A 17,213-nucleotide genomic window follows, 5' to 3' on the forward strand; every position below is an offset into this window, starting at 1 on the left:
CCTAGAGGTGCATTCTGGGAAATGTAGTTCAATCTACAGACGTGCTGCTATGCCCTCCCACTGCGAAGTTAACCATAGCTGTCAAAAGCATGATCTTCTAAGACAGTGGTTCTCAACCTTCCTAATGCCGGAATCTTCTAAGTCCATTATCAGAACTTCTGTGTCTTTGGAGAAGGCAGATCAGCATAAGATCCATTTTTTTTAAATAACAAAAGGATAACATTATTAAACTAATCATGCACAGAAAGCATATTTTGTGGGGGAAGGGGAGGTGTTTGGGGCAGGAAATAAGATACCTTTCAACTTCTCTGTATCTCTAATTCTCTGCCCACTTTAGAACTAGCTCTAACATTTTATGAAATTCTGCCAATTTCAACAGACATGACTGTGTCTACATGTATTGGCACTAATGATAGAATGCATTCCTTGATCAACCAGGGCAAGAGGATCCCATCTGACTGAAAGCAAAACCACTCTAGTGCTGTTCTCTTCTCACTACTAAAGCTACTTACTGATATGAAAAGACAGTATGAAGGCCATCCAATCAACATGTATTTAATGAGTACCAAATACGCCCAGAATTGTTATAGGCACATGATCTCACAGAAAACAAAACAGGAAAGTAAATATACTGGACAATGTGTCAAGTGGTTATGAGTGCTAGGAAAAAAAATAAAGCAAGATACGAGGAAGGATTTTGCTATTTTATATATGGTGGTCAGCCTCATTGATAAGGTGATATTTAAGCAAAGACCATGAAGGAACTAAAAAAACACACAAAAAAACTAAGTGGATATTGTTAGATCAAATAATTGAATCAATATCCCCTCCCCTGGGAACTGATCTTTAGACCACTTCACAACCAACATTCCCTTTCCCTTAGACCACATTCCACTTGCTAAGACCATAGTCTCTCCCTCTCTGGATCAGCCCAGAGAATTCTCCGCCCAGAAAAAACCTGCCTAGAGTCCTTTAAAATCTCTAACTCCCTGTCGCCGGGTGCTGGTGCCATTTCGTGGCTCAGCCCATCTGGTTTTCCAGATGGCCTAATAAATTCATAATTCTATACCCCTTTTGGCCTCATGCATTCCTCCTTTGGCAACCCTAACAGATATCTATGGGAAGAGATGTGTAGGCAGAAAAAAACCCACAACACAACAAATGCAAAGACCTGGGGAGGAAGTGCGCCTGGCAGATTAGAGGAAAGGCTATATATAACCAAGCGTGGTGATCAGAGATGAGGTCCAAGAGTAGCCAAACACCAGAGCACATAAGGTCTTACAGGTCTTATAATTCTTTTTTTTTTTTTCAACTTCCAGCATCAATGTATTTTTCCTAGAATTTGGATACAATAACTGCAAGACAGTGCTCAATACTATTCAAACCTCACTTAAGGTTCTTAAACTACCTCAGCACTTGCAAATGTGAATTCACGTTCCAGTAAAACTGGAAAACTAAAATTTGACATACAAACAAATTTACTCAATATTGATGTAACTATAAAATTTTATGTTTAACATGTGGCCTTTACAGAATTTGGCCTTTAGAAACTAGCTTACAAAGTTACTCTTTGCTTACCTGTCCTAACCTATTTAATGTTACACCAACAGACCCCCTTTCCCATAGCTTTTACCATGAAGTGACAGGTGATTCAGTGGGGGGAAAAAAATCCCACAAAAACCCCCAAAGTTCCCACCCAGAAAAAAATGTTAACAGAACTATCCAACTGTAACGTATCAGCAGATATAACACTGGGAAGAGGTCATGGGCAACTCTGAAGTCTTTTACCTAAGTAGTATAACAGAAAGTTAGTGTTGACCAAAAGAACACACAGGTTTCTCCTTAAACTTTGTTATTTTAATGGGTCTCAAAATTCTGTGACAGATTTTTGGTCATGTTGTTTCCATTAAAAAGTACTGATTTTAAAAACTAATAACTTAAAAACTGCCACACACACAAAAGAACCAAATGGTCCACAAAACATTCTCCTTTCCTTCTGAAGGTTTTACGATGCATTGTAATCATTCACCAGTCTTTTACTATTAAACTTAAATGCCCAATTGAGACACACAGTTCTGAGACTGTTCTTCCACCACTGAGTAAGACTGGGGTGGCAGGTGTTGGAAATAATATTCATTTAGCCTTCTGAGCTTTCTGGGCAGACTTGGTGGCTTTGCCAGCTCCAGCTGCCTCCTTGTCCACTGCTTTGATGACACCCACAGCAACTGTCTGTTCATGTCACAAACAGCGAAACAGCCCAGAGGAGGGTAGTCAGAGAAGCTCTCAACACTCATAGGCTTGCCAGGAATCATATCCATGATGGCAGCATCACCAGATTTCAAAAACTTGGGGCCATCTTCCACCTTTTTCCCAGAATGACGATCAATCTTCTCCTTCAGCTCAGGAAATTTGCAAGTGATGTGAGCTGTGTGGCCATCCGGCACAGGTGCATCTCCAGCACTGATCTGGCCTGGGTGGCTCAGGATAATCTCCTGAGCTGCGAAGCCAGCTGCTTCCATTGGTGGCCATTTCGCTGTCACCAGCCACATGGCCACGGTGAACATCTTTGACACACACGTTCTTGACGTTGAGGCCCACACGGTCCCCAGGAAGAGCTTCACTCAAAGCTTCCTGGTGCATTTCAAAGGGCTTCACTGGAGCAAAGTGACCACCAGGCCGGGTTTGGGAACACCAATCTGCATTCAGCCTACAGGGACAGTACCAGCACCGCCAACTTTGTAGGCGTCCTGGAGGGGCAGACGCAGGGGCTTGTCAGTTGGATGAGTTAGTGGCAGGATGCAATCCAGAGCTCCAAGCAGCATGGTTCCACTGGCATTGCCATCTTTACGGGTGACCTTCCATCCCTGGAACCAAGGCATATTAGCACTTGGCTCCAGCATGTTGTCACCATTCCAACCAGAAATTGGCACAAATGCTACTGTGTCAGGGTTGTAGCCAATTTTCTTAATGTAGGTGCTGACTTCTTTAACAATTCCCTTGTATCTTTTCTGGCTGTAGGGTGGCTTAGTGGAATCCATTTTGTTAACACCAACAATCAGCTGTTTCACACCCAGTGTGTAGGCCAGGAGGGCGTGCTCACGGGTCTGTCCATTCTTGGAGATGCCTGCTTCAAATCCACCAACACCAGCAGCAACCATCAGGACAGCACAGGCAGCCTGAGATGTGCCTGTAATCATGTTTTTGATGAAGTCTCTGTGCCCTGGGGCATCAATGGTGGTCACATAATACTTGCTGGTCTCAAATTTCCACAGGGAGATGGCAATGGTGATACCTCGCTCCTGTTCAGCTTACAGTTTATCCAAGACCCAGGCATACTTGAAGGAGCCCTTCCCCATCTCAGCAGCCTCCTTCTCAAATTTCTCGATGGTTCTCTTGTCGATGCCCCCACATTTGTAGATCAGATGGCCAGTAGGGGTGGACTTGCCGGAATCCACGTCGACGATGTTGATGTGAGTCTTTTCCTTTCCCATCTTGGGTTTGAGTTACTGGTGGTTTTCATGACACCTGTGTTCTGGCGGCAAACCTGTTGCGAAAAAGCAGGTCTTATCATTCTTACAGAGCCATTGATATTTTTTTGAGTGCCAATGCTTTTTTTTTTTTTTTTTTAATTCTGAGGGATGGGATTTTACAGAAGGGTTAGAATTGAAACGTGGAATGATTTAACTTACATTTTATTTTAATATATTTTATTGATTTTTTACAGAGAGGAAGGGAGAAGGATAGAGAGTTAGGAACATCAATGAGAGAGAAACGTCAATCAGCTGCCTCCTGCACGCCTGCTTCTGGGGATGTGCCCGCAAACAAGGTACATGCCCTTGACCGGAATCGAACCTGGGACCCTTGAGTCCACAGGCCGACGCTCTATCCACTGAGCCAAACCAGTCAGGGCTTAACTTACATTTTAAAAGAAACTCTCTCAGTGTGGACATTAGACTGTAAGAGGTAAGAGTTATTAAATTCTGAGTGTCACTGTTAAGATGTACCTACGTTACATGGGAAGGGAGAGTAATAGTTCTGATTAGTTGACCAGCTATTTCTTTTGGACCTTTCCAAGTAGCACCCATACTTTTTATCAGAGTGCATCTCTGGGAGGATTTGGGGAGTGTGGGGTGGCAGAATCATGCTTTTGACAATCCTTAAGGAAGGCAGAGAAAATTTGAGGGAAACAAAACATGAAGTCAAAGAATTACAAAGAGATGGGGGCGCATACTTAGGGAAAGTTAGAGCTCTAAAAAAAATTTTTTTTTTAAATCAAAATAACAGTTTTTGAAAATCTAAACATTAAGTGCCATATAATAAAAATAGTGTTATGGTCTGAATGTTTACATCCCCCAAAACTCCTATGTTGAAATCCCAATGCCCAAGGTGATATGCTTAGGAGGTGAAGTCTCTGGGAGGTACTTAAGGTCACGTGGGCGGGACCCTGTTGAATGAGCTCAATGTCCTTAATAAAGAGGCCTGAGACAGCTCCCTGGGCCCTTTCAGCACCTGAGGATACAGGGGGAAGCCTGCAGTCTGCAGCCTGGGAGAGGGCCTTCACCAGAACAGACCATGCTGGCTCCCTGATCTTGGACTTCCAGCCTCCAGAGTTGTGAGGAATAAATTTCCATTGTTTGTAAGCCACCTCATCTGTGGTGTTTTATTATAGCAGCCCAAACAGACTAAGACAAAATTAACTGAGCATTTACTGTGCCCTAGGCAAAGTGTTCTGCATATTTATCATTAATCCTTACGTCCTATGAGATATGTATTATTATTTGCACTTGACTGATGAGAAAACAGAGGCTATACCTTTGACTACCATAATGTGCTATAGACCTGGGTTATATCTGACTGGGTGTGTGGGGCAGGGAAGCTGACATATACATGGGAAAATACTGGAATGATAGAAATAATCGCATGTTCACAGATTGAAAGACTTAATTTTATTAAGAGGGTAATATTCCCCAAATTGATCTACAGATTCAATGCATTCCTGCCAAAAGCCCAGTAACTTTTCACAACAAAAGAAAAAAATCAGACTTCATCACAATTAAAAAACTTTTGTGCTACAAACAATAACATCAAGAATTTGAAAAGACAATCCACAGAATGGGAAACATTATTGCCAATCATACATTTGATAAGGGACTTGTACTTAGAACACACAAAGAACACTTATAACTCATAACAAAAAGATAAATAACTGAATTTTAAAGGGAGCAAAGGACCTGCATAGATATTTATCCAAAGGAGATAGAAAAATGACCAATAAGTACCAAACGATGGCTCATTGGCCCAGGGAAATGCACATCAAAATCACGAGATACCATTTCATACTCACTAGGTTGGCCACATCAAAAAAGGCAGATAATGACAAGGAGTGGTGAGGATGTGGAGGAAATGGAATCCCTATACACTGCTTGTGGGATTGTAAATGGTGTAGCTGCTTTGGAAAACAGCTTGGCAGTTCCTCAAAAAGTTAAATATAGAGTTACCAAATGACCCAGCATTTTCACTCCTGAGTATATTTCCAAGAGAATTGAAAACATATGTCCACATAAAAACTTGTACACAAAGTTTCGTGCCAGCATCATTCAAAATAGCCAAAAAATGGAAACAACTCCCATGTCCATGAACTTATGAATGGTGAGCAGAATGTGGTATATCCATACAGTGGTACTTTATTTGGCAATATAAGGGAATGAAGGACTGCAATGAAGTACTGGATGAAGCATGAAACATTACACTAAGTGAAAGAATCCATTCGCAAAAAATCACATATTGCATTTGTATAAAATGTTCAGAATTGGCAAATCTGTAAACACAGAAAGTAGATTTAGAGGTTGCCTAGGGGTGGGGGTTAGGGAAGTGCTGGGAAGAAGGGGGGTGACTACTAATGGGAACAGAGGTTGTTTTTCTTTTTTAAGTGATGAAAATGTAAAATTGATTTTAATAATTACACAATTCTGTGAACCTACTTAAGAATATTGAATTACATACTTTAAGTAAGTGGTACATTATTTGAATTACTAGAGGCCCGGTGCACAAATTCGTACACAGGTGGGGTCCCTTGGCCTGGACAGCGATCGGGGCTGATTGGGGGGAGGGGGCGTCTGGTCTGGGGGAGGGACTGCGGGAGGTTGGCTGGCTGGCCCCCAAATTGGGGCCAATTGGGGGGGGGGCATGCCAGCATAGGAGGTTGGCCAGCCATGGGAGGTTGGCTGTGGGAGCGCACTGACCACCAGAAGGCAGCTCCTGTGTTGAGAGACGGCCCGCTGGTGGTCAGTGCATGTTATAGCAACCGGTCAACTGGTCGTTTGGTCATCTGGTCGTACGGTTGTTCAGTCGCTTAGGCTTTTATATATATAGATAGGTCAATAAAGCTGTTAAAATATTTAACCAAATATTATCTGTGTTAATCATAATGCATGGTTAATAAATGCAACAAAAGTATAGATAACTACAATCCTCATAGTTTTTTTAAACATGTTTTTATTGATTTTCAGAGAGAGGAAGGGAGAGGGAGAGAGAAATAGAAACATCAATGATGAGAATCACTGATTGGCTGCCTCCTGCATGCCCCCCACTGGGGATTGAGCCTGCAACCCAGACATGTGCCCTTGGCCGGAATCAAATCTGGGACCCTTCAGTCTGCAGGCTCTATCCATTGAGCTAAACCAGCTAGGGCATGCGCACATTCTTTTGATGATGATGGCAGAGGGCAAAAGCACAGGTAGAAATATGCACGTCTGCTTGCATCACAAAGCATATTTTACAGTCAGACTCAGAGTTAAAATGAGAGGGTATTGCAAGGTTACGTGGCAAAGGGTGTTGTGAGAGGGTTAGGCCGACTACAGAGTTAGAGGGAACAGGCCCCACAAGAGATCTCCTCACTTCTGATACCAACAGCAAGTTCAAGGGGTTCCCAAGACCCCTTTCAATAGGACTCATGGAACTCACTGAAAGCTATTATACTCATGGAGATGGCTTATCAGGGAAAGGGTACAGGTTAAATCAGACAAGGGTAGTCTAGGGAAGTATTGAATGTGGAGCTTCCATTGTTCTCTTTCCATAGCCAGGAGGCATTACTTCCCCAGCATCAATGTGTGACGATACATATAGGATGTGCCAACCAAGGAAACTCACCCAAGCATTGGTGTCCAGAATCTGTGCTGAGGTTCTGTCACCCAAAGTCCTCACCCTAAGTCACAGTGTTGGGTGTGGCCAACTCCCACCCTAAATCACATTGTTAGGCTATCCTCTGTGACTCAAGGCTCCAAGCAAATAAGAGCACGCCCATCAGCTATGAGATTACCTCCCAGAAACTGAGGGCAAAAGGCAGACATCATTTGGGGCAAGGTAAGCATTTTTTTAAAAAAATATATTTTATTGATTTTTTACAGAGAGGAAGGAAGAGAGATAGAGAGTTAGAAACATCGATGAGAGAGAAACATCGATCAGCTGCCTCCTGCACATCTCCTACTGAGGATGTGCCCGCAACCCAGGTACATGCCCTTGACCGGAATTGAACCTGGGACCCCTCAGTCCTCAGGCTGACGCTCTATCCACTGAGCCAAACCGGTTACGGCAGCATTTTTTTTTTTTTTTGGCAGCATTTAAAAAAAAACAAAAAAAAAAAACCACACAGGAGTGGATACAGAAAGGAGGGAAGAATTGGGACTGTTAGTGCAACCAGTCTAGCACAGTAGAACTATGAAAAGTATTTCTGCTCTGGTTGGTGTGGTTCAGTTGGTAGGAGCGTCGTCCCATACAATGAAAGATCGCAGGTTCTATTCCTGGTCAGGACACATACCCAGGTTGTGGGTTCCATCCCCGGTCAGGGTGCATAGCAGAGGCAACTGATCGATGTTTCTCTTTCCCTCTCCTTTCCTCACTCTCTTTTTTAAAAAAATCAATAAAAAGCATGTCCCCAGGTGAGGATTTTTTTTTTTTAAGTATTCCTTAAATTGGTAAAGGGTATGAAGCAGTGTTCTTTAACATCAGGACTGACTTCAGAGCTAACATTAACCATAGACTAATTATAGACTCTATAAGAAAGCATCCTTCTCTTTATCCCTCGTATCCATTAAGATCAAGACTAATCATGCCGTATTATAACTTTCTCCAAATCAATGAAAGAGGTGTAAAATTCATCCACTTTGGTTCTATGATTAAAAAACAACAAAACAAGCCCTGCAGCCTGGCTCAGTTAGTTGGGCAACATCCCCTGCACTGATAGGTTGCTGGCTCAATTCTCAGTCAGGGCACATGCCTAGGTTTTGGACTCAATCCCCAGTAGGGGGCATGCAGGAGGCAGCCTGTCAATGTTTCACTCTCACGTCGATGTTCCTCTCTCTCTCTCTCTCTCTAAAAAATCTTAAAAAAAAAACCCCAACAGAATGAAACCTCATACAATTCTATACTATAGCGTCCAGTGATGATTACTTACATAACTATAGTAAATACCTCATACTTTTCCAAGAACTTTCAAAATAACCATCTCAATTGATTCTCAAAATGACTTTCTTTTGCCTATATGGTAGAAGAAGAGAATTTCAGCTTAAAAATTAAAGCTTTACTGTTAATGGTGGACTGGAAGAACCGAGGCTCACCGATTCTACCAGTGCTCCTTCCAGACCAAATATTTTTCTTCCGACCAAATACTGTACCTCTGTGACTGAATAAATCCTAGGTCCTAGATTCTCGAATCTTGCTTCACCAAATCAAGTTGAGATTTCTGGCATCCTTGCCTGGTTTGTTTGAGCTGTTAACACGTTCATTTGGGTGGAAGAATGCATGGATTGAAAGGATACTACAAATCTTTCAGACAGCCAAGTCAAATGTATGTTTATAAACAGAAATATTTTTATGAAATGTAACTTACTGTTTTTTGTAAAAATTTTTAAAAATTTGTAAACATTTCCTATGCTTGACAGAATAGTTGTTGGATATTCCCATGAAAGCTATAGCACTTGAAAATATTTAGGATTCAAGCTGCTTATATTCGAAGAGTGATACATTGCTAAGGAAAGATACCAGAAAGTGGAAAAGGAGTAAATGGAATCTGATATAGCGGTTATGTTATTCATAAATCATTCACAGCCAACATTAATAAATAACTTATCGCCCTAGCTGGTTTGGCTCAGTGGGTAGAGCATGCGGGACTGAAGGGTCCCTGCTTCGATTCTGCTCAAGGGCATATACCTTGGTTGCAGGCTCCTCCCTGGCCCGGGCCCTGGTCAGGGCTCGTGCAAGAAGCAACCAATTGATGTGTTTCTCTCACATCTTTATTTCTATCTTTCTCTCTCTCTTCCATTCTCTCTCTAAAAATCAGTGGAAAAATATCCTCGGAGGATTAAAAATTAATATATAACTTATTAATATATTTCCAATGCCTGATATAATGCCTGGCATAGTGTAGGTGCTCAGTAAACAACTGAATGAAGGAACAAATAAATAACTAAAATAGGCTTCTTTATTACAACAGTTGCTTGTTATAATATTCTTCTGACACCATTGTTTTACTTTTGGAAAACAAATACATCTCCTTTGGGAATTAGACATTTTTTTTGGAACAAGAGAACAATTGAGAGCTGAGTTGGAGTCCCCTCTAAAAATGACTCATAATACTAGCGCTAGGATACTACATCAATTAAGATATGTTTGGTTACTTGCGATTGAGAATTGAGAAAACTCAAGTTTATTTGCTTAAATAAAAAGGACATTTATTGGATTGCCAAGTTAAAACATCCAACTATAGGTAAGGCCTCAGATACTATTGAATTAAGATTTTACTCGGTTTATCTTAGCTCTGACCTATTTCATATGTTGGCTTTATCCGCAAGTTGGCTTCTATCATGGTAGGAAAATGGCAGCCCGGAGATCTTGTTCTTTTCCAGGAGTATGTCCACCCTCAGACATGAAACAAAAGTATTGGTCTCTACTTTATTTGGATCACTTTAGGCTATAACCTCTACGTTCTGAGCCCCTAACCAAACAATTCCTGAGGTCAAAGGAATGTAGGTCTCAAGGTGGATTTTCAGGGCCTTCTCATTGTCATCTGATCAGCAGACCCAGTGATGTCATCTTTCATAGGCCTTTTTCGGGGGGGTTGAATGCCTTGTGGTAGGAATAGCCCCTTAGGGGGTGAATCAGGCTTCCTATGATTCTCAGATCAACAGTCTGGGATGTGGAATTCAATCACAGAATCAAGCTTCTCTTTCCCCAGCAGCATGGCCTGGATGCCTTAGGACTCTCTGGGGCCAGTTCAGCCAAGGGCATGTTGGGAGCCATGGCTGCTGACGCCTCTCACTTGCAAACATTTCTAAAGCCCCATTTTCTCTCTCTTTTTCTGGAATTCCAACTACACCTATGTAGGATTGTTTGATATTATCCCAGTTTCTGGATGTTCTATTCCATGTGTTTTTCGCTTTTTTTCCTTCTGTATATTTGTTTGGATGATTTTATCTTTTTCTCCTCAGCTCTGTTGAGTACACTATAAGTCCATCAAAAGGATTATTCATCTCTGAATACCATGGGCTTTTTCCCTCCTAGTATTTTCATTTGACTCTTATAATTTCCATCTCTCTACTGAAATTCTCCATTTATTCATGCATGTTGTTCATTTTTTTTCAATTCTTATCTGATTGATTCCAACATCTGGCTCATCTCTGAGTCCATTTCTGTTTACTATTTTATCTCTTGACAATGGAATTTTTTGTTTTGGGTTTCATGGTTTTCTGATGAGTGCTGGACATTGTGTGCAGAACAGCCCGATTTTCTGGTAAGTATTGTCCATACCTGGCAATGAACACACTTCTTCTTCTGTCAGGTTATTATGTGGGGGGTTGGACAAATCTAATTAGTTGAGTTGGGCTGGGGCTTTGTTGTTGCTATAGTTACCTTTATTAAGTCACAGACTTCAATTTTCATTTTACTTTTTTAAGCAGGAAGGTGCTGTCTCCTGGGGTTTAGTGTGATGGCTGGGGTGCCAGAGGATTTTGCTCAGGGTCCTGCTTTCCCCTGGGCTTTTGATTGTCCATACATTCTTATGCCACCAGAGAGGCTCTCTGTCCACACGCAGCATTAGAATGGGTTTGGATGGAGATTCTCTGTTGTCCTGGTTCAGTCTCAATCTTAGACAGGCCTTGTGTGCCTGTGCCTTGGGAGGTGGGACTTTTTCAGTCTACTCCTCTCTGTGGCAGCCAACTCAGCCTTTTATCTATGGTTTGTTTTGGGCAAGAATTTCCTACTCCTCCTTCAGCAATAGTGGACTTCAGCTTGCTATTAGTGTAGGAGCCTGAGGAAAAGAGGATTTCCTGCCTCTTCCCCAAAGATACAGGCCTTTTCCTCTATAGTCCCCCCATTTACAAGAGATCTTTACCTGTGCCCTGGAGGCCTGAGAGTTTGCTGCCTCTTCTCCAGAGGCTTAGGGCTTTGCTTTATAAGGTAGGAAAAAGAAGCCCTGGCTGGTTTGGCTCAGCGGATAGAGCATCGGCCTGTGGACTGGAGGAGTCCGGGGTTCAATTCCAGTCAGGGGCACATGCCCGGGTTGTAGGCTCGATCCCCAATGTATGGCGTGCAGGAGGCAGCCAATCGATGATTCTCACTCATCATTGATGTTTCTATCTCTCCTTCTCCCTTCCTCTCTGGAATCAATAAAAACATTTAAAAAAAGGTAAGAAAAAGAGTGGGGGGAGGCTTCATGTTGAACTCTTAGCAGCTACCAATTATCTCTATGCTTGCACCATTGAGGGGTTCTTCCTGGCCTCCTGCCCTGCCCATAATCATTCCTCTGAGCACCACTAAGACTGTGGGAAGAACTTATGAGTGCAATCTCCCCTTGTGTCTAAGGTTCCCAGCTGACATGCTGACCTACAATGGCCTTTAACGATTTGTTAAAATTTTTAGTTTTTTCTTACTCTGTTAAGGATCTCAAATGGGTATCCTATTTCTCCTTGGATCTCAGGTTACTTGTCTTTCAACCTCAGCAGTCTGATATGCTCAAGAGATTTTATGATTTTGTAGATTATCTGGCTTTTTTCTCATTGTGAAGGTAGGAGCAAAATTTTTTTTGCAGTTTTCTACACCCCAAGCAGAGGTAGAAGTCAAACCTAAACTGAAAGGCTGGGCAATTTGGAAAGTCTTAATAAGATTGGAGAAGGGAGAGATGAACACTATCAGGTAGGCAACCCACAATGGGCATTTCAGGTACAAAATATAATCAATAAATACAATTCTGGTAATAGGTTTTATAAAGGAAAAGTCTGAGTTTCTTTGTTCAGGCAGTATATAAGTTAATATAGACGAGGTAACGCTGCAGATATAAACAACTCTAAGTTTTAATGAGTCAGCATAACAGAAGTTGACTTTTTAGTCAGGCTACATATCCAGTGGAGATTGTCAAGGCAGGGCAGCGTTTGGGGCTCTGTTCACTGTAGGAACTCAGAGACCTGGACTGATGACGGCTTGGTACAAGCTTTCATGGCAACTACAGCAGTGGGGTGGGAACGTGGTGAAATACAATTGGGTTTTCAAACATGTCACTTTCATTGGCCAAAGCAAGTTAGTTGGCCACAACTAATTTCAAAGAAGATGGAGAAGAACAGACCTTTCGGTGTGGGAAAAGAAAAGCCCTAGAAATATTTGGTCAACAACACTAATGAATATCACAGGTAGCCTTCCCTGCCAACTTACAGCAGAAAAACACATGTAGTTAACAGTGGTTAACTCAAGTTGAGGAGAATGAAATCTAAATAAATCACATATTAATTTTAAGTTAGAACTGTAAATAGTCAGAATTTTAGCCTTTACATAATTTTCTATTGCAATATGGAAATCTGCTTAATATTAAACTGATTATTGATTGAAGCCTATGATGGCCCCTGTCATTTCAAATCCAATAAGATTCAAATCTTCAGCTTCTCTACAAATTTGGCTCACTTTCTCAGCTTCCTTATTTTGGTTGTTGATAACACTATTCTGCCAGTTTTTCAAGCGAGAGACTATGGCACAATTTTTACGTAACTAGTATGTCCTGCTTTATGAATTTGAAGGTACAATATGAGGTCATATGCTTTTAAATATATATCTATATATCCACATATATAGATATAAATATACATTTTATTTATTTATTTTAAGAAAGTTTTTTTTCTAATTTAGCAATGTCATCGATAGAGCACACATTATCTGAAGCTATTTTTAAGAATATATTTTTATTGATTTCAGAGAGGAAGGGAGAAGGGATAGAAACATCAATGATGAGAATCATTGATCGGTTGCCTCCTGCACGCCCCCTACTGGGGATCGACCCTGCAACCCAAGCATGTGCCCTTGACTGGAATCGAACCCAGGACCCTTCAGTCCACAGGCCGACGCTCTATCCACTGAGCCAAACCAAGTAGGGCTATGTATATTTATTGATTTCAGAGAAGAAGGGAGAGGGAGAGAGAGAGAGAAACATCAATGATGAGAGAGAACCATTGATTGGCTGCCTCCTGTGCACCCCACACTGGGGACCCTGCCTGCAACCCGAGCATGTGCCCTGACCATGAATTGGACCATAATCTTCTGGTTCATGTGCTTTTCAATATTAAAATCAAAGGTCTCAATGCTTTTGTCCTGCTTCTTGAGAGGTCTTTCTTCCTAGCGTCGTCGTCCTCAGATAATTTTCATTATCTCAAGAATGCTTAACTGGAGTCAGGGGTCAGGTCTAATCACCACATTCTCCTTTAGGAGAAAACATTAGGAATTTTTTTTTTATTTTAAATATATTTTATTAATTTCTTACAGAGAGGAAGGGAGAGGGATAGTTAGAAACATCAATGAGAGAGAAGCATCAATCAGCTGCCTCCTGCACACCCCCTACTGGGGATTTGCCCACAACCAAGGTACATGCCCTTGACCGGAATCAAACCTGGAGCCTTTTAGTCCGCAGGCCGACGCTCTATCCACTGAGCCAAACCAGTCAGGGCAAAACATTAGGAAATTTACTCAAACTTGAAAAATGTCATTGTCTTCAGCCATTGTTTCAATCATGGTCACACGTGTGAGGGTATTGCTTTCTTACTGCTGCTAAGACAAATTACCACAAACTTGGTGGCTTAAACAATGCAGATTTATTGTCTTATAGCTCGGAACTCTGACAAGGGTCTCACTGCGCTAAAATCAAAAGGAAAAATCTGCATTTCTTTCTGGAGGCCTCCAAGGAGATTCTGTTTGACTTTTCCAATTTCTAGAGGCCTCCCACATTCTTTGGTTCATGTCCCCCTCTCTCCATCTTAAATGAGTAATGTAGCAAAATCTGACTTTGCTTTCATCCTCACTTCTCTTTCTCTGATTAGAGCCAGGATAGTCTCTCAACTTTATTTAAGCAGACTGGGCCCACCCGGATAGTCTCCCTGTGTAAAGGGCCTTAATTTAACCACACCTGGAAAATTATTTTGCCAAGTAAGGGAATATATTCACAGGTTTTAGGAATTAGGATGTGGGGCCATTATTCTGTGAGCATCCCTATTGAGGCCACATGATGTAGGCGGCTGGCTACTCCATTGCAGCCAGAGTCCTCAATGCCATGCTGACAGGATGTTAATGGCTAGAGTGATTCCCGTTCCAGCTACCTTCCAGAATCCCTCATTTCTTTACTTTCATGTCCCTCCTCATGATTAAGAAGTCCCTATCAGTCATAGTCCCAAGGGCTAGTTCTACATCCAGTGGCATGTCAGTCATAGGAAAACCCATATTCCTACATTGCATTTATTTTGTTAAAGATAAAATACATAATGTTACTCAACTGTTTAAAATATGTCGGTGCCTTCCCAATGTACTTGCCACAGGCCCTGAACTAAAAACCTATCCTTTTGCATACCTATCTTACCGGTTCCTCCCTTGCTTACTGCATTACAATTATGCTGAATTTCTTTTTGCTTCTCAAACGCACCAAGCTTTCTCCTGCCACACAGTCCTCACATATGCTATTCTCTTTCTTTTGAATGCTCTTATTCACACCTTTCACCTGGATAACTGAGGTCTCAGTCCACTATCACTTCTTTAGTGACACTCTCCCCATGTTACCAATCTAAATTATGTCCTTCCTATTGTTTTTTTTCCATAGCATTTTATTTTTTAATTACACTTATCGATACTTATTTTTTATTTAATTACTTAGTTACTTATTTGGTGTATTGCTGGTTTCCTTCAAAGGACTCTAGATTCAATGACAGCAGGATTCACATAACCCAGCACTTAGCATAGTCTGGCTCATATAGGCATGCAAATATTTATTGGATGAACGTATTCTGATAGCCACAAGTGCAGGTTTTAACTCTATCCAATAACATTATAAACTCCTTAAAAACATAGATTAATTAAAATTTGATCTTCCATAGCCCAGTAGGCAGGGTCTAGGATGCAGTAACTAGGTGTCCATAAATATTTAGTCAATGAATCTTGGATTTCTAGCCCAGACTCTACTTTCTTTTTCTAATTCACATAGCATAATATTTCTAAAATATTGTTTCCATCATCTTAATCCCCAGCTAACAAAACCTATCCACTATCACCTATTCATAAAAATCAACTTCATTCTCCTAACTCTCAAGTAAAGCTATGTAATATTTTATAACCTTCACAATTAAAAGGTATCCATGTTCTTCAATTATTTTTAACTGTTTCATATGTGTGAATGCAGTTTGGTTAACAGCACCTTCAATAACAGAGTCTTCCATTTTGGCTTCCCTTTTTTGTTAACCATACAGGTGCTCAATGTCAAAGAAAGAAACACCATTTAAAATGCGAAATGAAAGCTCTTTTTATTATTTTCTATGTGTAGAAAAACTATGCTTGTTTGACAGTCTTTTTGTTGATTTTTTTTTATTGATTTCAGAGAGAAAGGGAGAGAGTTAGAAACATCAATGATGAGAGAGAATCATTGATGGGCTGCCTCCTGTACACCCCATGATGGGGATGGAGCCTGCAACCCAGGCAAGTGCCCAGACTGGGAATCCCAACGTGACCTCCTGGTTCATATTCAACCACTGAGCCACGCCTCAGTTTTCTTTAAGATGATGACACTAACTAGTCTGTTGTGGATGTCCTCATTAAATTCTGACAAAAATATTTCCTTTTGCCGTAGCTGGTTTGGGTCAGTGGATAGAGCGTCAGCCTGCGGACTGGAGGGTCCCGGGTTTGATTCCGGTCAAGGGCATGTACCTTGGTTGCGGGCACATCCCCAGTGTGGGGTGTGCAGGAGGCGGCTGATCGATGTTTCTCACTCATCGATGTTTCTAACTCTCTATCCCTCTCCCTTCCTCTCTGTAAAAAAATCAATAAAATATATATTAAAAAAATATTTCCTTTTATTGACTAAGCATTGATAAATACTAAATCTTTAATTAAAATTTCTCACATCCAGTAATTGGAAGAATTTCCCATAGATTAGCTTCAGGCTCCCTACCCTTTCAACTTTGCTTCTCCTCCACTGTCCATCTATTTTTGATGCTAGAACACAGGACACCTTATAATAGCTATACATGTCTGGCCCTTCACCTTGGTTTTACAATGCTGGGTGGGTCAGCACCACGAATGGTAGAAGTATTCTTGCATGCCACTCCTACACCGGGACAGCTGGCAATGTCGTAACTATACATGGAAGTGACTATAAATTACAAAAATATACCCCATTAAACTCATACCAAATGTATTCTAATTCAGCTTCCTTTCAGCTAAATTTTTTTAATGCCTGCTAGCCACTCCAACACCACCAGACAGGAGAAGCCTGGCAGAGGGGAACTCGTGAAGAAGGAATGAGCTGTCCAAAGGTCGCAGTTAAAATGTTTACACGTTGCTGGGGCCTCTTAGCGTCACAGGGAGTCTGCCTCAAGGCTCGGAGCTATTTTATTTACAGGGAAAATCGTCAGTTTTCACCAGTCAGGTCTGTAGGGGCCAATGGGTAAGTTGGTTACAACTCTATTTGAGGCAAAGATTTTCTAGCAGGTCTTGGCCTCCTGTGCCACGGGGCTGGTTCGCTGCCCTTTGTTTAGACTAGTGGTTCTCAAACTCTTGGGTCTTATGACCATTTCACACTCATAAAAGGTATTGAGGCCCTAGCGGTTTAGCTCAGTGGATAGAGTGTCAGCCTGTGGACTGAAAGGTCCTGGGTTCGATTCCGGTCAAGGGCACATGCCTGGGTTGCGGGCTCAATCCCCAGT

At 41.5% G+C, this 17,213-nt stretch overlaps 1 pseudogene; it reads right to left on the reverse strand.

The window, feature by feature from the left end:
• Window positions 1-1,842: 1,842 nt before the first annotated feature.
• On the reverse strand, window positions 1,843-3,506 carry LOC132214830 (elongation factor 1-alpha 1-like; annotated as a pseudogene).
• Between the last annotated feature and the right edge of the window lie 13,707 nt (window positions 3,507-17,213).

This window comes from Myotis daubentonii, chromosome 13 (genome assembly GCF_963259705.1).
Source record: "Myotis daubentonii chromosome 13, mMyoDau2.1, whole genome shotgun sequence".
NCBI classification, from domain to species: Eukaryota; Metazoa; Chordata; class Mammalia; order Chiroptera; family Vespertilionidae; genus Myotis; species Myotis daubentonii.